Genomic DNA, 21948 nt, shown 5'->3' with positions numbered 1-21948 from the left:
AGTGCTGGGATTACAGGCTTGAGCCACCGCGCCCGGCCGATTCCCTCCTTTTCTATTGATTGGAATAGTTTCAGAAGGATGGTACCCACTCCTCTTTGTACCTCTGGTAGAATTCGGCTGTGAATCCGTCTAGTCCTGGACTTTTTTTGGTTGGTAGGCTATTAATTATTGCCTCAATTTCAGAGCCTGTTTTTGGTCTATTCAGGGATTCAACTTCTTTCTGGTTTAGACTTGGGAGGGTGTATGTGTCCAGGAATTTATCTATTTCTTCTAGATTTTCTAGTTTATTTGTGTAGAGGTGTTTATAGTATTCTCTGATGGTAATTTGTATTTCTGTGGGATCTGTGGTGATATCCCCTTTATCATTTTTTATTGTGTCTATTTGATTCTTCTCTCTTTTCTTCTTTATTAGTCTTGCTAGCAGTCTATCAATTTTGTTATCTTTTCAAAAAACCAGCTCCTGGATTCATTATTTTTTGAAGGTTTTTTTAATGTCTCTATCTCCTTCAGTTCTGCTCTGATCTTAGTTATTTCTTGCCTTCTGCTAGCTTTTGAATGTGTTTTCTCTTGCTTCTCTAGTTCTTTTAATTGTGATGTTAGGGTGTCAATTTTAGATCTTTACTGCTTTCTCTTGTGGGCATTTACTGCTATAAATTTCCCTCTACACACTGCTTTAAATGTGTCCCAGAGATTCTGGTATGTGGTATCTTTGTTCTCACTGGTTTCAAAGAACATCTTTATTTCTGCCTTCATTTCATATGTACCCAGTAGTCATTCAGGAGCAGGTTGTTCAGTTTCCATGTAGTGGAGTAGTTTTGAGTGAGTTTCTTAATCCTGAGTTCTAATTTGATTGCACTGTGGTCTGAGAGACAGTTTGTTATAATTTCTGTTCTTTTACATTTGCTGAGGAGTGCTTTTCTTCCAACTATGTGGTCAATTTTGGAATAAGTGCGATGTGGTGCTGAGAAGAATGTATATTCTGTTGATTTGGGGTGGAGAGTTCTGTAGATGTCTATTAGGTCTGCTTGGTGCAGACCTGAGTTCAAGTTCTGGATATCCTTGTCAACTTTCTGTCTCTTTGACCTGTCTAATGTTGACAGTAGGGTGTTAAAGTCTCCCATTATTATTGTGTGGGAGTCTGAGTCTCTTTGTAAGTCTCTATGGACTTGCTTTATGAATCTGGGTGCTCCTGTGTTGGGTGCACAGGATAGTTTTATATTTAGGATAGTTAGCTCTTCTTGTTGAATTGATCCCTTTACCATTATGTAGTGGCCTTCTTTGTCTCTTTTGATCTTTGTTGGTTTAAAGTCTGTTTTATCAGAGACTAGGATTGCAACCCCTGCTATTTTTTGTTTTCCATTTGCTTGGTAGATCTTCCTCCATCCCTTTATTTTGAGCCTATATGTGTCTCTGCGTGTGAGATGGGTCACCTGAATACAGCACACTGATGGGTCTTGACTCTTCATACAATTTGCCAATCTGTGTCTTTTAATTGGAGCATTTAGCTCATTTACATTTAAGGTTAATATTGTTATGTGTGAATATGATCTTGTCATTATGATGTTAGCTGGTTATTTTGTTCATTAGTTGATGCAGTTTCTTCCTAGCATTGATGGTCTTTATAACTTGGCATGTTTTTGCAGTGGCTGGTACCGGTTGTTCCTTTCCATGTTTAGTGCTTCCTTCAGGAGCTCTTGTAAGGCAGGCCTGGTGGTGACAAAATCACTCAGCATTTGCTTGTCTGTAAAGGATTTTATTTCTCCTTTACTTATGAAGCTTAGTTTGGCTGGATATGAAATTCTGGGTTGAAAATTCTTTTCTTTAAGAATGTTGAATATTGGCCCCCACTCTTTTCTGACTTGTAGAGTTTCTGCCCAGAGATCCACTGTTACTGATGGGCTTCCCTTTGTGGGTAACCCCACCTTTGTCTCTGGCTGCCACTAACATTTTTTCCTTCATTTCAACTTTGGTAAATCTGACAATTATGTGTCTTGGGGTTGCTATTCTCGAGGAGTATCTTTGTGGTGTTCTCTGTATTTCCTGAATTTGAATGTTGGCCTGCCTTGCTAGGTTGGGAAAGTTCTCCTGGATAATATCCTGAAGTGTTTTCCAACTTGGTTCCATTCTCCTGGTCACTTTCAGGTACACCAATCAGATGTAGATTTGGTCTTTTCACATAGTCCCATATTTCTTGGAGGCTTTGTTCATTTCTTTTTACTGTTTTTTTCCTCTAAACTTCTCTTCTCGCTTCGTTTCATTCATTTGATCTTCAATCACTGATACCCTTTCTTCCACTTGATCAAATCAGCTACTGAAGCTTGTGCAAGTGTCACGTAGTTTTTGTGCCATGGTTTTCAGCTCCATCAGGTCATTTAAGGTCTTCTCTATGCTGTTTATTCTAGTTAGCTATTCATCTAGTCTTTTTTCAAGGTTTTTAGCTTCTTTGCTGTGGATTTGAACATCCTCCTTTAGCTCAGAGAAGTTTGTTATTACCGATCGTCTGAAGCCCACTTCTATCAACTTGTCAGTCATTCTCTATCCAGCTTTGTTCTATTGCTGGGGAGGAGCTGCATTCCTTTGCAGGAGAAGAGGCACTCTGATTTTTAGAATTTTCATCTTTTCTGCTCTGGTTTCTCCCCATCTTTGTGGTTTTTATCTATCTTTGTTCTTTGATGATGGTGACATACAGATGGGGTTTTGGTGTGGATGTCCTTTCTGTTTGTTATTTTTCCTTCTAACAGTCAGGACTCTCAGCTGCAGGTCTGTTGGAGTTTGCTGGAGGTCCACTCCAGACCCTGTTTACCTGGGTATCACCAGCGGAGGCTGCAGAACAGCAAATATTGCAGAACAGCAAATGTTGCTACCTGATCCTTTGGAAGCTTTGTCTCAGAGGGGCACCTGGTTGTATGAGGTGTCAGTCAGTCCCTACTGGGAGGTGTCTCCCAGTTAGGCTACTCAGGGGTCAGGGACCCACGTAAGGAGGCAGTCTATCTGTTCTCAGATCTCAAACTCCGTGCTGGGAGAACCACTACTCTCTTCAAAGCTGTCAGACAGGGACATTTAAGTTTGCAGAAGTTTCTGCTGCCATTTGTTCAGCTATGCCCTGCTCCTAGAGGTGGAGTCTACAGAGGCAGGCATGCCTCCTTGAGCTACGGTGGGCTCCACCCAGGTCGAGCTTCCCTGCCGCTTTATTTACCTTCTCAAGCCTTGGCAATGGCGGACACCCCTCCCCCAGCCTTGCTGTCGCCTTGCAGTTCGATCTCAGATTGCTGTGCTAGCAGTGAGCAAGGCTCCATAGGTGTGGGACCCTCTGAACCAGGCGTGGGATATAATTTCCTGGTGTGCCATTTGCTAAGACTGGTGGAAAAGTGCAGTATTAGGGTGGGAGTGTCCCGATTTTCCAGGTACCGTCTGTCATGGCTTCCCTTGGCTAGGAAAGGGAATTCCCCAACCTCTTGGCCCCCTTGTGCTTCCCGGGTGAGGCGATGCCCCGCCCTGCTTTGGCTTACACTCCGTGGGCTGTAACCTCTGTCCAACAAGCCCCAGTGAGATGAACCCAGTACCTCAGTTGAAAATGCAGAAATCACCTGTCTTCTGCGTCGCTCACGCTGAAAGCTGTAGACTGGAGCTGTTACTATTCAGCCATCTTGGAGGGTGACTTCAGCATATTTATTTTTAATCCGCCTGCCTTACTGAATCTATTATTATTTCTAACAGGTTTTCAATTTATTTTCTTGTTTTTTTTCCCTAGGTAGAAAATACTAAAATGTTTAAATATTAATCATTATACTTATTTTTGTAATAGTTGTATCTCTAATTTCATTCTCTTGCCTAGTGACATTGGTAGCACCTCCAGAAGAGAGAGCAAAACCACTGGTAGCACCAGTCTCCTTAGTCTTTTCTCAGATTTAGGGGTAATCTCATGTGTGTCTTCCTTTAGAGAATGATGCCAACACTCATTTGATGTACATGTGCCAATGTTTTTGTTGTGGAACTATCTTTCTGTTCTTGTTTTATGAAACATTGCCATCAGGGATAGATATTACTTTTAAAAATTGTATTTTAGGGCCATGCGTGGTAACCCACACCTGTAATCCCAGCATTTTGGGAGGCTGAGGTGCGTGGATCACTTGAGGTCAGGAGTTCAAGAACAGCCAGACCAACATGGTGAAACCCCATATCTACTAAAAATACAGAAATTAGCCAGGTGTGGTGGCACGTGCCTGTAATCACAGCTACTCGAGAGGCTGAGGCAGGAGAATGGCTTGAACCCAGGAGGCAGAGATTGCAGTGAGCCAAGATCATGCCACTGCACTCTAGCCTGGGCAACAGGGCAAGACTCGGTCTCAAAAAAAATAAAAAATTGTTTTTTAGGTATTTATTGAAACTTTTTTCTTTTTATATTAACAGCCTACGAAATTTTGCATAACCCTTCCTTATTCTCACAATTTTTCTTTTAATGTCCTGTTTAGTTTATTTGCTGCATGTATATTCATAATTTATAGTCTTCCATTTTGTGCTTGTCTACTTTTAAAATATTTAATTCTGCATAATTTGTAAAATTAATTGAAAATTTTCTTTATGCATTGGGACGATTTAAATGGCAACAGATTTCAATGATGTTTGGATTTTTGAAAGAGTTCTCCTTCTTCTGATGTTATCATGGTTCTGCTTTCTGCTTGTTTTTCCTAGAACAATTTTTTTGAACAAGTTTTGCTGGTCCTCTTACTCATAGTCTTTCTGAATCATTTTATTTTACTTAAGTGTTTGTGGAGTTATATTTTATGTTTTAATTTAAGCTTTTAAAAAATATCTGTGTTTATTCCATTTTCATTTGTTGTCATAATAATTTCTGTTTAAAAACGTTCTTAGGTTATTTTGTTTGTTGTGATTCATCGCAGTATAATTTGCTTTGTATCTTTTGCTGTACTGTTCATAATTTTTAAAGTAATTGAATGCCCATATAGATTCTGCTTTTAGATCTATTGATAATTGAATAACTTGATTAATCCTCATTCTCCAATTCATGAGTTTTAGAAGTAAGGCCTTGCCCTTTGTCTTTCTCTATGAACGAGAAGGCCAGCTGCACGTTTTTGATTCCTCTCATTCTCTCCTCCGTCAATATCAATTCCAAATCCACCTCACCAGATTTGTGTATCCTGAATTTTTGCCCCAGTCTATTATAAGGAACTTGTTAATATTTGTATTAGGTATCTGTCTTTGTCAAAGAACTTAATATTTTTGTTCTTTCTTATAACAATATTTCCCACGGCTATTTAGTCTTCATTTCATGTTTAGAATTTGGATGCAGTTTGGATGGATTTGGCTCTTACCCCAGGCTTTCTACGACACAGCTTTCATGTTCAGAAATATGTACTTATTCAACTAGTTCTTGAGAGAGTGTTTACGTGATCTCCTCCTAAAATTTTCTGATGTTTGATAACAGCTTGTTTCCTTACCAGGTGACTGGCACCTTGTCTGGGCTTAGAATTTGGGGGCTTAGAACTTAGGACCATATTCCTTTTCTTCCTTTAAACCCTGCCTTGTCTTCTGGCAGTGAATTGTACAGCAGAAACATCAGAGTACTTTTTCTTCAGTGTAGATATTTACATACCTTTTTGTTTATAACCAAAATGAAATAATTTTTATCAGAATTTGCCTTGACATTGCCTTCTTTGTTCCTCTTTCATATTAGGAAATATCTCTTCTTTCATGTTTCGAACACTGTTTCTGTCTTTTTTGTCTTTTATTTTTTGAGATGGAGTCTCACTCTGTTGCCCAGGCTGGAGTGCAGTGACGTGATCTTGGTGCACTGCAACCTCCGCCTCCCAGGTTCAAGCAATTTTCCTGCCTCAGCCTCCCAGGTAGCTGTGACTATAGGCGCACACTGCCATGCCCAGCTAAATTTTTTTGTATTTTTGTAGAGACGGAGTTTCACCATGTTGCCCAGGCTGGTCTTGAACTTCTAAGCACTGGCAATCCACCTGCCTTGGCCTCCCAAAGTGCAAGGATTACAGGCGTGAGCCACCGCACCTGGCCTCTAGTCTCTTCTTTAGGAGCACCAGTTATCCTATACTCCATCTCTTTTTCTTTCCTCTGTGGTTTTCCTCAATCCTTTGTCTTTTGCTTCTACATTCTGCATTGTTTTCTCTCAACGACTCTCCATCTTGCCAATCTGGGTTCCTTCAGTGATGAATCTGTTCTCCCTCCCTTCCTACCCATTTAAAAAATGTTGCAGTAGCATTGCCTGGCTTCTTACCATTTTTTTCTTAGCTCTGCCCATTCTTTTGTAAACCCAATCCATAGTTACAGGAGCTCATTTTTCATCCGTTTTCTTCTTTGGAGTCCTTGAACTTTTTCCCATGCCACTGAGAATAGAAAGTAGATTTGCCCCAAATTTTCATGTTTTATGGGTTCAGTTTACAGAAACATGGTCTTCATCTCTCTACGCTGCTGTATTCATTTCCTTGTCACTGGTTGCTAAGTTCTTGCTTCTCGCTCCCTTCTCACCTTTGAATAGGATTCTATTTAGGATTTGTACTTGCCTTGAGCTGGCATGGGTAGATTTTCCTTCATGATTCCTCACACGTTGCACTCTACCCTTATGTATTTGGGTAGCTTCAGAATCGTCTTACTAGAACTCTAAGTGAATATGTATCTGGGTGCATTTTGAGAGAGTCAGAAGGATGCAAAACCAATAGAAAATATTGGTTACTTTAAAGTAAGATGGGAGGGAAATTCTATTGACCTTTAATTGTAAAACCTCTCTTAAAAGACGGGCAAAGGCCGGGCGCGGTGGCTCAAGCCTGTAATCCCAGCACTTTGGGAGGCCGAGACGGGCGGATCACGAGGTCAGGAGATGGAGACCATCCTGGCTAACACAGTGAAACCCCGTCTCTACTAAAAAAAAAAAAATACAAAAAATAGCCGGGCGAGGTGGCGGGCGCCTGTAGTCCCAGCTACTCGGGAGGCTGAGGCAGGAGAATGGCGCAAACCCGGGAGGCGGAGCTTGCAGTGAGCTGAGATCCGGCCACTGCACTCCAGCCTGGGCGACAGCGTGAGACTCCGTCTCAAAAAAAAAAAAAAAAAAAAAAAAAAGAAAGAAAAAAAAAGATGGGCAAGCATTATGAATATCAGATAGAATGTATAAATGACTAATCTGCTATGTAAAAAGATGTTTGACCTTGCTGATAGCCAGTGAAGTACAAATTAAAACCACACTTAGGCATCATCACTTGCACATCAGATTGAAAAAGATTTACAATTTTATAATGTCCAATATGGTAAAGATGTTGAGAAAGATACACTATTTCAAGAATTTTTTTTTTTTTTTTTTTTAAAGGGAACTTGGAGACTGGATCATGTAACTTAATTTTAGGCATTTACAACTCAGACTGAAATGGGCCTATGGACAAAGTGGGTTAATTTAGTCTTTATGTATTTTGTTTTGGCTAAATAAATATTTCACATATGTTTAAGGAACCTTATAAACAAATTCAAGTACAGACTTTAGTTTGCATTAGGATTGCCTTCAGTTTTTCTGTACTTTTATGTTTTGCCTAAAATGTGATTTCTTCACTGCTTTATCAAGAGCTGGACCTGACCAAATACATCAACATTATAAAATAAATATACAGAGCTCGAGGGCTTCAAGTTCCTGTCAAGGTGACCTAGAAGCCCACATTGATGGTTCCTGCCGTGAACTCTACTCTGGAGAAACCACAGAAATAGGAGAAAACATGGATTAGAGGAACTAACAAAGAACTGCTTGGAAGCCCCTGGAAGGGTCTCATGGCTGCTTTGAGCTGAAGTGTGTGTATATATGTGTGCACACACTCATGTATGTTGGGGGCAGTAATGGATGGGACAAGCAAAGGCAATGGTGGGAGGGTGGGTTAGAGCAGTGATTTGCAATCCTGGTGCACGTTAGATATCATATGAGAAGCTTTAAAAAATATTCACACCAGATACCAGGGAAATATAGGAGAATGTCCTCCTCCTTAGTTGTTGTTGAATTACTAGCTGTCTGCAACTTATTTCCAAATGCTTCAATGAAACAAAACACCCCCTAACAGAGAATAAGAGAGAGAGAGGATGAGAGCAACTGTGGCAACTTCTGGTGAATCCAGGTGAAGACAGCAGTGATGTTCTCTGTACTATTTTTTAAGACTGATTTGTTGGTTTGATTTTTGTTTTCAAAATACAGTGTTGAGAAAATCAATACTCACCTCCAACCCTTATCCCGGGTATTCTGATTTCACTGGTCTGTGATGCAGTGGCATTTGAAAAATGTTCCAGATGTGAGTGTAATGCTGAACTAAGATTAAAACCCGCGGGGTTGGCAGGAAGCTTTTAAAAAGTTCTACTCTTGCTGCTTCTCCTGAAGTGCCTTGATACCATCTTTGACTTCCACTTCCCCATAGAAATTGGAAGCAATAGTCCAAACCTCCAGTACCAGTAAACATGGGACAGCTGGGTGCTCTGCTGAGCGAGGAATTGATGCAAAATGAAATCCCAACCAGAGGAGTTGTCGGTTACAATGGCAGCAAAGAGCAGTGGCTAACTGTTGTTTTGTGATACTTGAGTTTCACTACCCAGAGGCTCATCCCTCTACTTAACTGACATTCATCCACAGGGACACAAATGACAGCCTGGCCCTTGAGATTCCATTCATATGCTTTGCTAAACAAAGTAGTTGATTCCATTGTAGGAAAATGAATTCACAGGCCAAGATACCTAGACACCTGAGAAATACTTCTCTTATTAAAAAAAAAAAAAAAAAAAAGACAAACTGAATGCATTCCACCTGAAGCAGAATTATTGAGAGATGGCTTCAGAATTTAAAATAAACATTATAAAAATAATTAAGAAAATAAGAGATGATTTTAAGCATATGGAGAAAAAGTAAGAAATCATTGACAAGAGCGAAGTGGAAATATCGAGTATGAAAAGTGTAATAGTTAAAGCAAAAAATACAAGAGATAGAATTAATACCAGGATGGAAACAGCTGAAGAACAAATTAATGTAATGGAGGACTAGTTAGAGGAATTATTCTGAGGCAGCAGGAAATGATGAAGAGGGAGAAAAATATATATTTTCAAAATGCTTTGAATTATGGAGGATAGAAGTAAAAGTGTTAATATTTTAAAAATGAAAACACTAAGAGAAGAAAAAAATGGAGAAGATGAAATATTTAAAGAAACAGTGAAGATTCAACTTCCTAAAATTGAAGACAAGAGTCTCTGGCTTGAAAAGTCCTATAGAACACCAAAGAAAATAGATAAAGAAAAACCTATACTTAGCTGGGTGTGGTGGCTCACACCTGTAATCCCAACACTTTGGGAGGCTGAGGCAGGAAGATTGCTTGCATCCAGGAGTTCAAGACCAGCCTGGGCAACATAGTGAGACTACTTCTCTACAAAAAATAAAAAAACTAGATAAATGTGATGGTGTGCACCTGTAGTCCCAGCTACTTGAGGGGCCTGAGGCAGGAGAATTGTTTGAGCCTGGGAGGTTGAGCCTGCAGTGAGCCATGATCGTGCCACTGCACTCCAGCCTGGTGGATAGAGTGAGACTTTGTCTCAAAACAAAACAAAGCAAACCTCACAAAGAACTTGTACCCATATTAGAGTAAAACATAAGAACATCAAAGACAAATTCTAAATGTTTTTGAAGTTGAAGCAGATCGCCAACAAACAAGAATCAGACCAACGTCAAGTGGGTACTACAAGTGATGTGAAAAACATGGAAGACTAGATAGAAATATAGTCAAGTTCAAGAAATAAATAAGGATAAATAAACTTGAGTATGGGTCTTAAATTAAGGGCAACTGACACAAGGCCCAAAGCAAAATATATAACTTTTGAACCAGCAAAAGGAAATTCTCCCTACCCAAAAGAAAGTTGGATAGAAGGAAAAAAGAAAAAGAAATTCCTGTAAGTGTAAATTGTGAAATACATTATAATATAACAATAATAATAATACATGAAAATGGATTAAATTCTCTAATTAAATTCACAGACATCTCAGAGTAGATGTTTTAAAAGAAAGAGACAACATTGTGTATTTAAAATACGAAATAAGCAATACAAAAAGGCAAAGAAAGTTGAAAAATCAGACTGGATTCCAGGCAAATATGAAAATATTGATAGTCTGGCAATTTCAACATATGACAAAATAGCATTTAATGCTTAAACATCGTAATGAACAAAGCAAGAAGTTATATAGTAATAAAAGGAACAATATAACAAAAAACCCAATACAAATATATATGCACTTAAAAATATACTCTAAAAATATATCAAGCAACAATCGACAGAGTCACAGGGAGAGGATGATAATTCATTATTTGCAGTTGAATCTTTTATTGTATTCCTCCCAGGAATGGACAGATTAGGTAGTCTAAAAATGATCAGAAATATTTTTAAAAATATTCTCTTTGCTCCCAGTGTTCTGAAATTTCACGATGATACGTTTCAGCATGGGTCTATTTTTGTCCATCTTACTTGGTACTCATGGGCCTTTTCAATCTGGCAATTCTTGTCCTTCTCTTAGGGACATGTTTTATTGTTGTTTTGTTGCTGATGTACTCCCCTATGTTTCTCTGTTGTCTCTGGAACTCCTTTTATTTGGATGGCATCTTCTGGATGGTTTCTCTAGTTTTTGTTTTGTTTTGTTTTGTTTTGTTTTGTTTTAAAAATCTTTTCTTTCCTATTATCTATATCTTTGTCTTTTTGATCTACTTTCTGTGAGATTTCCTCATCTATAGCTTCCAAGCCTGCTGCTGACTTTAAATTTTTTCTATCGTATTTTTAACTTTATGAGCACTTTCTTGGTTTCAGAATGTTGCTTTTCTTAAAATAGAATCCTGTTCCTATTTCATGTTTGCAATACTTCATCCCTTTGAGGGAACTAATACTTTTAAAAAAGAGATTTTCTTCTTTCTGGATAATTTCTGTTTCTCTAAATACCCCTGTTCTTTTTTTTTTTTTTTTTTTTGCTGCTGTAAAAAATTAAAACAATATGTGTATTATCTTATAGTTCTGTAGGTTAGATGTTCAATATGGGTTTCACTGAACTAATATGGTGTTGGAAGGATCGTGTTTCTTTCTGGAGGTTCTAGGGCTAATCTGTTTCCTTGACTTTTTCAGCTTTTAGAGATCAGTCACATTTCTTAACTCATAGCCCATTTCCTCACATCTCACTGACTCTTTTCTAGTTGCCACATCTCCCTCTGACCATGGCAAAGAAAAGTTCTTGGCTTTTAAGGACACATGTGATTTGACAGGGCTCACCAGGATAATCCAGAATAATCTCCTCATCTCAAAATCAGATCATTAACAACTTTAATTCCATTTGCAACCTTAAATCTGCAAAAGTGCCGTGTAACATAATATATTCCCTGGTTCTGGGGATTCGAACATGCACATTTTGGGGGGACATTATTCTACCTACCATACCCCATCCCCATAACCTCTCTCTTTTTTTGTTTAGTTTTGTTCTCTGATTTTCACTTTGGAGGTTTTCCTCACATGTCTGGTAATCTCTAGCTATCTGCACATACTTAGGAATGAGAGATTAAAAAGTTTATTGGAAGCTCTGAAAACATGAGTGGAGCTCATTGGCTGTATAACTGTGGATTATTTGACAGACTATTTCCCTGGGCAACCCCCATGTCAGTATCTCAGGGTTTTTCTTGTTGGGCTGGTCAATTCCCCAGAGAAGACTTGTACAGTCTCCTCCCTAGATGCAGAATGCCTGGCCACCTGAGTCACACTATCTGAGCAGGTGAAGAGTCTTAAGAATTTCAAGATCCGGGATGTGTGTGTTTAGACTTAATAATTCACTTGTGTCTGTCAATTATACCTGTCATCCCTTTTGCAAAAACTAGACATTCAGTCTTCTGCCTGGGTGTAAAGATTCAGGGGGAAAATGGGGCAGGGGAGTCCAAATGTCTCTTAAACAGACCTTCAACAACTCTTGAATTATTAATCAAATATTCACCTTTACTTCCAGAGATCCTGGATAGCAATTGCTGAGTGATTGGGGGGCTCTTTAGTATAAACTAGGTTGGTTCTTGGATTTACCCTCCATTGGCTTATAACTCAACTTTCTCAGTCCTCAGCTTGTCTGTCTGCTTTCCAGTTTCCAAAATTTTGATGTTGCTTTTTTCGCTATTGGTCCTTGTTAATAGATGCCTTATTGGTTGTTGTTAAAACCCTTTATTGTTGCTTTAATGGCATTTCCAAAGAAAGTAGAGCTCAAAGCTTGGGTTCAATTCATTATTTTTTAAACTGGAAGTTGGTACATTATTCCATATTTGTTGAACCCACTGTGCAACATGAGCCACGGAAGTGCCCTGTCCCACTGTGGATGCCTCTTCTGACTGACATATTTCTCTTTTTTTGGGGTGGACCAACCATATCAAAGAGAAGTCAAACTAAAGGAAAAGCTCATAACCACAGGCTTTCTGTGTTGAAGGTTGCTATGACTTTTAATGGCAAAACCCACGATTATGTTTGCAACAACTTAATAATAATTCCCAACCCAACAGGTATTTGTTGAAGATGTTGGTCTATAGCTCTGAAAATAGTTCCCAAATGATATTTTCCAGTCTCTCTGATTCTGTCTTTGCCTTCCTGACATCCATGTGTGTGCCCACTTGTGTGTGCTTGCACACACACACACACACAGTTTCTTCCTTTTTTGGAGCGTACCCTTATCAGTATTAAGAATCTGACTCAGAACAATGGGGAGGGCTTTGGTCTTCTTATTCAACTATTACCATGGCTCAGAATGCTGTCTATGTCAGGAGATGAGTCCCTGATTTTTTTCATGGCCCATCCATGTCTTTCCCTCATGCCACCAAATTGAAGATAATGCTATAACTTTGCATTTAGTTTTATAGCTATAGGAAAATCCAGCACCATATATGTTTAAATACAGGATAACCCAGAACATAAAACACCTCCATTCCTTTTCTAGTTGAGAATAATCTCCAGAATTTTGGCCAATTTAAGTATACATAACCTTTAGAACCTTATTGAAATTGATATTTACTTATAAATTCGATTGGAGTAGTTTCATTATATATACAATTTAAAATTATGTATTGTAAAAGTAACTTAATGTACTGCTTTTTTCCTACTCATATGATAATAAAGTTGTAAGAAACAATTTTATTCAAACTCCTTACTGGAGTCTTGGACATTACTGTCTCTGTCGTCAGTAGAGCCATTTTAAAAAATCGTCCAACACAGTTTTCCACAGTACATTGTCTTCATTTCCATTTGAGGCATTTTGACACATTTATGTTTGTATCTATATGTTTACTCCCACGGAAACTTCTATCCCAAGCCACAATAGCCCATTACGTGGGGACAGATTTTTGGTTGTTTAATTTGTCCTGATGATACGTGTGCATGATTTCCACAGACAACCATTTTCTGTATTGATTTTCAAGTGAGCTTCAGAAGGATTGTTTACAAAGACATTTGACACTTGCAATTGTGAGGTGATACCTTTAGCAATAATTACTAAATCTGTGTCAAATTTCTTTGCCTTCCTTATTTACTGATTCTGTCAGGTGACATCTCTAATCATTGCAAACAAGTATTGATTGAGGTCATTTCAGGCTGATGTTTCTTTGCCAAACAAGATTTTTGTTCAAAATAAAGAATTTGAGCCTGGGCACGGTGGCTCATGTCTGTAATCCCTGCACTGTGGGAGGCTGAGGTGGGTGGATCACCTGAGGCCAGGAGTTAGAGACCAGCCTGGGCCACATGGTGAAACCCTATCTCTACTAAAAATACAAAAATTAGCTAGACGTGGTGGTGGGTTCCTGTAATCTTAGCTACACGGGAGGCTGAGGCATGAGAATCACTTGAATCTGGGAGGCAGAGGTTGCAGTGAGCTGAGATTGTGCCACTGCACTCCAGCCTGGGCAACAAAGCAAGACACCATCTCAAAAAAAAAAAAAAAAAAAAAAATTAAACGTACATTTCCATAATAGTGCCTTTCCAAATTGGTCTTCTTGTTCAGCCTTATCATCATGGCTCAGAATGCTGTCTATGTAGGGAGATGGGTCCTTGATTTTTTTCATGACCTGTCCATGTCTTTTCCCTCATGCTTCTTCTTATAGATTACCCTGTCTCAGGTATTCTTTTATAGCAACACTAAATGGACTAAGACACTTTCTCTTCAGACATCCACAGGACTCTTTTCCATAATATGAGAGATTTTTTTAAGGACGTAAATTTAGAGTAATTCTTTTCTGAGAGTTAATTTTTAGAAATTATTGTATTTGGAGTAGATTCCACACTCAGTTGGTTTTATTGCTTATTGTTGATCCCCTTTTATCATGATCTTCTCATTTCTGGATCCAACACTTTGATCTAATAGCCAATGGGATTTAAGTGCTATGATTTTAAACGTCATCTACACACTGATGGTGCTCAGTGTTGTACTTCCAGTCTTGACATTTTCCTTGATCTTCAGTTTATATATTCATCTGTCAACTCAACACCTCCTAAGTCTAAACCTAAATTGATGTTTAATAGACATCTCAAACTTAAAATGTCCAATACAGAATTAGTTCTCCAAGAGTTGGATTTTATAAAGCCAGGATGTCCCTTGGGTTTAGTCTCTTTGCATGTATCCACTGCCCATTTGGCCTTCTCCACCATGTTATACTGCAGACCAGTAGCCCTCACCTTGGGTCATACACTTGAACTTCCCAGCTTGCAGAACTGTGAGCTAAATAAACCTCTCTTCTTTATAAATTACCCAGTCTCAGGTATTCTGTTACAGCAACAATACTAAATAGACTAAGACACCCTCCCTTCAGATATCCACGGGACTCTCTCCATCATTTAATTCAGGTCTCTCTTAAGATCTTATCTTCCCAACTGCAGTATCACTTCACTGACACACACTAGTCACTCTGTAACCCTTCATTCTCTGTTCTTTTTCTTTATAAAACTTACCATTCCATGCCATTGCATTTACTATAATTTAAATATTTATTATTTACATTATACTCACTTGTTTATTTTCTGTTTTACCACCAGAATGTGGGCTTCATTAAGGCTAAAACTTTGTTTTGTTCGTGATTTATTCTCAGTTCCTAGCACCAAGTCTGTGTTCAATAAAAATTTGTTAAATGAATTAATGAATGAACAAACCAGTTTTCCATATGATGGATCACATATTTAGTTCTCCTTTCATCCTTTTTCTTTTACCCACTGCATTCCTGCTTTCCCTTTTATAATTTTCATCCTTCTTTTATCACTGCATTCCTGACATCTTATCAACATCGATGACTTGATATGCATTTGTTTTGCTGCAGTACTTAATTACTGTTGGCACAGTCCAATATTCTGTCATAGCATTGTTTATTTCTTATATTATTAGTTTCTCACAGTAAAAACAATCTCAGCCAGGCTTCTGTTCATCCCATTCTTCTGCATTATTATTTCTTCTCTCATCTTACATTTCATAGGCTCTACATTTTCTTGAATTTCATTGGGAACTTAAACTTTTAGTAAGTGATTTTCTTCAGAAGACCTTTTCTTTTGCTTCCTTGCAGAGTGTTTAGCTGTCTCTCAACATCCACACAGAACCCCAAAGTGAAGAATGGGAGATGTGTTGGTCTGAGGCTTTAAGGAAATCTCTCTTTAATCATTAGTAGCTAAGCTAAGCAAGCAGAGACTTCAGTTATAACATGTGACAAAGAATATAGACTTTACAAAGAATATAGAATAATTCCAAAGGCCACTAAAAAAAAAATTAGCAGCAGCAAAAACAAATAATAATAACAAACTCTGGTGAGGGGGAGAATCTGATTTCCAGAGTTACCATATTATATTATTTTAAAGGTCAACTTTTTCAACAAAAAATATAAGTTATGCAAAGAAATCAGAAAGTATGACCCATAAACAGGAAAAAGGGGCAAAAACAATTAAGAGAAACTATACTAAGGAACCCTAAATGTTAGATTTGTTAGGCAAAGGCTTTAAATTAACTATTTAAAATATGCTTAAAGAACTAAGGAAATTATGTCTAAGGAACTAAAGAAAAGTTTAAAAATGTTGTATCATGAAATATAGAATATCAATAAAGTGATAGAAGTTATTAAAACAAAAATTCTGGAGTTGAAAGTACAGTAACTTAAATGAAACATTCACTTAGAGGAGCTCAACAGAACAGTTTAACAGGCAGACGAAAAAGAAGTCAGCAAAGCTGATGATATGTCAAATGATATTATCTGTCCAAGGAAGAGAAAGATAAAAAGAATGAAGAAAAATGAAGAATCTCAAAGACCTATCAAGCATACCGAGATATACCAACAATACAAAAATATGCATAATGGGAGTTCTAGAAGAGAAGACAGAGTGGCAGAAAGAATATTTGAGAAAAAAAAGGATGACTAAAACTTCCCAAATTTGATGAGAAACATTCATCTACACATTCAAGAATCTCAACAAACTCCAACTAGGATAGACTAAGAAAGATCCTTACCTAGACACATCATAATTTAACTATTAAGAGGCAAAGACAAAGAGAATATCTTCAGAGTATCAAGAGAGAAGTGACTCACTATGTATAAGGGATCCTTAATAAGATTGTCAGCTGACTTTTAATCAGAAACCATAGATGTCAGAAGACAGTGGGATGGTATAGTCAGAGCCCTGAAAGACAAACTGTCAACCAAGAATTTTATATCCAACAAAACTATCTTTTAAAAATGAAGGAGACATTAAGACATTCCCAGAAAGACAAAAATTGAGGCAGTTTGTCAGGTATTTCAGCCTGAAGGACTGAACATTCGTTAGTATTTCTCTACAAGAAATACTAACAAAATTCAGCTTTTCTACAAGAAATACTAACGAATGAACGTTCAGTCCTTCAGGCTGAAGTGATAGGATAACAGGAAGTAACTCAGATCCACCTAAAGAAATAAAGGTAACTACATAGGTAAATACAAAGGGAAAAATAAATACAAAAGGAAAAATAAATTTATTTTTTCTATGTAACTCTTTTTTTCCTCTTATTTGTTTTAAAGGACAGTGATATGAAATAAAAATTATAAGTCTATGTTGATGGTCATACAACATATGAAGATGTAATCTGTATGACAAAAACAGTACAAAAGTTGGGGAGGTAATGAAGCTATATTGGAGAAAGGTTTATGTATACAATTAAAATGAAGATAATACTAATCCAAATTAGGTTGTTATAAATTAAGATGCTAATTATAATCTCCAGGGCAAACACTAAGAAAATAACTAAAAATATATAATGAAAGAAATGACAAAGGAATACTAGAAAATATCTAGTACAAAAGAGGGTAATCGTGGAGGACTAGAAGAAATAAAAAACACATATAAAAACAAACATCAGCATGGCAGACATAAAGCCTACCTTATCAGCAATTACATGAAATTACATAATCAAAATATAAAATTTTTATGTTTCATTGGACACCATCGAGAAAAGTGCAGAATGAGAGAAAAGTTCAAATTATATATCTAATAAGGGACTTGTATCTAGAATATATAAAGAACTCCTACAGTTTAAGAATAACTAGACAAATAACCCAATTAAAACATTGTGCAAAAGATCTGAATATACATATCTCCAAAGAAGATGTACAAATGGCAGTAAGCACGTAAAAAGAGGCCAAACGTCATTAGCCAGCAGGGAGGGTAGTGCAAATTAAATCAACAATGAATATGTTTTTTGTTTTTGTTCTTTTTAAGAGATGGGGTCTCACTATGGTGCTCAGACTGGTGTGCAGTGGCTACTCACAGGCACATTCATGGCACACTGTAGCTTCAAACTCCTGGGCTCAAGTGATGCTCCCACCTCAGCCTCTCAAGTATCTGGGACTACAGGCATGCACCACTGCACCCAGCTTAAAACAATGAGATAGTACTTCAGACCCACTAGAATGGCTATGATAAAAATGTTGGACAACAATAAAGGTTGGTGAGGATGTAGAGAAATTGGGACATGCCTACAGTGATGGTGGGAATGTAAAATGGAGGAAGTTGCTTTGAAAAATTCTGGCCGTTCCTCATAAAGTCAGACATACAGTTACCACATGAACCAGCAATTCCATTCATAGGTATATGACCCCCAGAATTGAAAATCTATGTTCACACAAAAACTTGCACAGAAATGTTCATAGCAGCTTTATTCATAATAGCCAAAAAGTAGAAAGAACCCAAATGTCCATTAGCTGACGAATGGATAAGCAAAACATGGTATATCCATACAATGAAATATTAGTCAGCCTTAAAAAGGGATGAACTACTGATGCATACAAAACATGGATGAACCTTGAAAACATTTTGTTAAATGAAAGAAGTCAGACACAAAGAGTCACGTATTGTATGATTCCATTTATGTGAAATGTCTGGAAAAGGCATATCCATAGAGACAGAAAGAAGATTAGTGGTTGCCAGGGGCTTGGAGAAGGGGTAGTGCAGAGTGGTTGCTAATGGTTACAGAGTTTCTTTTTAGAGTGATGAAAATGTTCTGGAATTTGATAGTGGTGACTGTTGAACTACTCTGTGGATATATGAAAAACCACTGGATTGCAGTTTAAGGGGTAAATATTATAGTGTGTGAATTAAATCTCAGTTTTAAAAATGGGATGGAGTTGTGCCTAGACCTCTAATGTGCAAGGGACTTCCTCCTATGTCCTACCTCTATCACCTGGACATGTCTAAGTGGCCCTCCTGTCATCACCTTGACCCCTCTTGGTCCCTGTATTAGTCAGGGTTCTTCAGAGAGACAGAACCAATAGGATATCAACATCAATATTGGCATTGACACCAGTATCTATATTGACAAAAATATTGATATATAGAGAGATGTAGACACGTAGAAAGACCAGGTGTTCACCCCACAAGCTCCTTCCTGTCCCCTTTGGGAGCTCTATTCTTTATATTCCCAGTAACTAGCTAGGATTCCATGACTAGAATCGTCACTCCGATTCCCTTCTTGTTATTAGGTTAATGAGGGGATACATATTGAGCCCAGAACCTGGCCAGTCCAGGGCCTGTGGATGTCCTGGTGAGGGTGACTGGCTGACAGCTCCTGAGATGGAGAAGATGAGAATCGATGGTTCTTTGAACAGTTCATGGCTCCTGAGACCCTAACCTCTATGCATTGACTGGCATATGCTCAGCTTTTTTAGAGACTAGAATTAAACATCTAGTATTATTACAATTCTGCTCAAAACCTTCACCGACTCCCCACTGCATTCTAAATAAGAGCCTAAGTTTAGTCTAACATTCCCTTTTCTAGACTATGATCCCAATCCACCTGTCTAGTCTCCTGTGCAATAGTCCCTCAGTTCCTGTCATTCTTCTGCAGGACACTTGACCAAACATTCCAGAAAGCCTGGTGTCTCCCTCATGCATTGAACATGCCACTCAGCACAATGCCATTGAGAAACTGGACTTGGGATACAGGGGGACCTGGTCAGGAAGTCCAGCTCTGCCAAAGACTAGCTGGCTAACCTTGGGAAAGTTACTCTACCTTCTGCTTAGTTTCCTCATTTGTCAAAATGAGGAATGAGTCTACCTGTCTCAGTGAGTGGTCACAAGGTGTAAGCGACGTAGAGTATGTGAAGGGCCTTAGAGAACTAATTTAGCCTAGTCTAGCATCCCCCTCCCGGGAGAAGAGGCCACCTCTCCTACTCCCTCCCTTTGGTTCTGTGGGCGGCCAGTCATTGCCACTTTTACTTCTCTGGACACACAGGTGAGGAAGTGGAACTCTTTGGGAACTTTCAAGTTGGAATTAAAGAAGGATTGCTTCCTTAGGATGGAAGAGCCTGGAAGATGTGAAGTAGGGAGGCAGTGGTGCCCATGTGGCCCAGAAAGCCAGTATGTAAGCATGAAGAGAGCCCAGGCGGCATTTAATTTTGGGGTTCTGGTTATTTCTGCAGCCAGCTGCAGCCCTTTCCACATTAAGCAAACTCACCCATCGATTACCTTTTCACCCAAACTGGATTAAGACAGACTTCTGATCCTCGCATGACTGATGAACTCAGGAGTCAGGGATTTGGGGACCCTTCCCAGACTCCTCATTGCTCCAGGTTTGTGTTCTTATTCTCCACTCTTACCTTTCCCCTGAGATCTGAGGCTCTGTCTAGGCAGGGAAATAGTCATTTGACTTGCTCCTCCCTGTGAGCCAGCCTGGGGTTCAATCAGTGTTTGGGCTTGACCCTTGAGGCTCAGGCAACATCAGCAGGGCAGTGAGAGCCTTTACTCAGGGAGTGGAGGTACTTAGACAACTTTGAGATGGGTGCCAGGACTCCTGCCAGCTTCCAAAGGAGAGAACTAAGTTTGGACTTCTACGAATCTCAATGGCTAAACCACCTTCATTTCCACTCAGACCCACCAAATCCAAGTTTCTGGAATCGAGGCCTGAGAATCTGCATGTTTTTCAAGATCCGGGTGATTCTCATGTACCTAAACTTGAAAATCTCTGGGCTGAGTCTTTTATGAAGCCCTGAGTTCATAGTTCTACTTCTTCAGATTCCTGAGTACAGCAGTTTGGGGAAAGTTATAACCACAACAAGCCAGCAAGCTAGTTTCTTATGCTAATGGTCACACAGATCTCATAATTACATGGAGGACACAAGTGTCTCATAATTAGCGTCTGCTGTTCTGTTCCTGGGGGGCAATTGTTCTGCAACAATGGCCAGGCTCAGTGCTGGACCACCAGCATCCCTCAGCTCACTCCGCTCCACCACATTCCAATCTCATGAGAGAAGAGCCCCTAGTTCTCAGGACTTTAACCCTCTCCTGCCAGGACCCCCCAGGGCCAGTGCTGAGGTGGGGGAGGATTGAGATCATATTCTAGAAAAGGGAATGTTAGACTAAACTTAGGCTCTTACTTAGAATGCAATGGGGAGTCGATGAAGGTTTTGAGCATAATTGTAATATTATTAGATTTTTAATTCTAGTCTCTAAAAAAGCTGATCTGATGCCGGGCATCCAGGGGGAAGCGGGAGAAAGAAATGTGGAATGACTGAGTACTGGGGGCAGCTAGCACTTTGCATTTAAGGCTGTGTTTCTCACTCAGACCTAATGAAGCATAACTTAAGGGGTTGAGGTGCAGGAAACCCCTGGGAATTCTGATTTTACTAAGATATGAGACTCACTGACCAAATCTTTACCTCTTTCAGGCTGACAAGTTGGCTAAAAGGGCAGGAGGACTTACTACTGACATGCATCTGCCACTCGAACCATCACAATAGCCTCCCACCTTCTCAGTGGGATAGACCCTCTGAGAGTGACCCAGCAGCAGGAGGCAGCAGGAGGTGGTGACAACACACATCTGGCCCTAAAACTTGGGTCACATCCTGGGTGCCATTCACCAGCTATGTGATTTTAGGAAAGTGGATTTACCTCTGAGCTGCAGATTCCTCATCTATAAAATGAAGACAAGAACACCCATCCTTAGTATTTGGGTATTTAGATTGTTTCCATTTTTATTTTTAATTTTGTTTTGGGACGGAGTCTTGCTCTGTCGCCCAGGCTGGAGTGCAGTGGTGCGATCTCAGCTCACTGCAAGCTCCACCACCCGGGTTCAAGGTTCATGCCATTCTCCTGCCTCAACTTCCCGAGTAGCCAGGACTACAGGTGCCCACCACCACGCCCGGCTGATTTTCTGTGTTTTTAGTAGAGATGGGGTTTCACCTGTTTCCATTTTTTAAAATTTCTTTTAGCATATTCTTGGCATTACGAGTTTAGCATTCAAGGTTCTGACCAACAAGTGATTGCAGGGGTGTTCATGAAAACCCCTGGGAGAAGCTTTTACAAATAAAGAACGGAGTCTATTGAGCTGGAATTTGTAAGGACACGACTCAGGAATGGAGTATTTGGAGAAAGTTCTTCAGGTCTTCCTAATGCACACTTTTATCTTTTATT

At 39.0% G+C, this 21948-nt stretch overlaps 1 long non-coding RNA gene across 1 annotated transcript; it reads left to right on the top strand.

Moving 5' to 3' along the window:
* Window positions 1-20769: 20769 nt before the first annotated feature.
* LOC112632355 lies at window positions 20770-21474 on the top strand. Its single transcript, XR_003121388.1, has 2 exons — window positions 20770-20850; window positions 21204-21474. It is a non-coding gene; the product is annotated as an uncharacterized LOC112632355 (long non-coding RNA).
* Window positions 21475-21948: the final 474 nt, after the last annotated feature.

The sequence above is a fragment of the Theropithecus gelada genome, chromosome 10, assembly GCF_003255815.1.
Source record: "Theropithecus gelada isolate Dixy chromosome 10, Tgel_1.0, whole genome shotgun sequence".
In the NCBI taxonomy this organism is placed as follows: Eukaryota; Metazoa; Chordata; class Mammalia; order Primates; family Cercopithecidae; genus Theropithecus; species Theropithecus gelada.
This window is presented reverse-complemented; position numbering and strand designations above follow the sequence as displayed.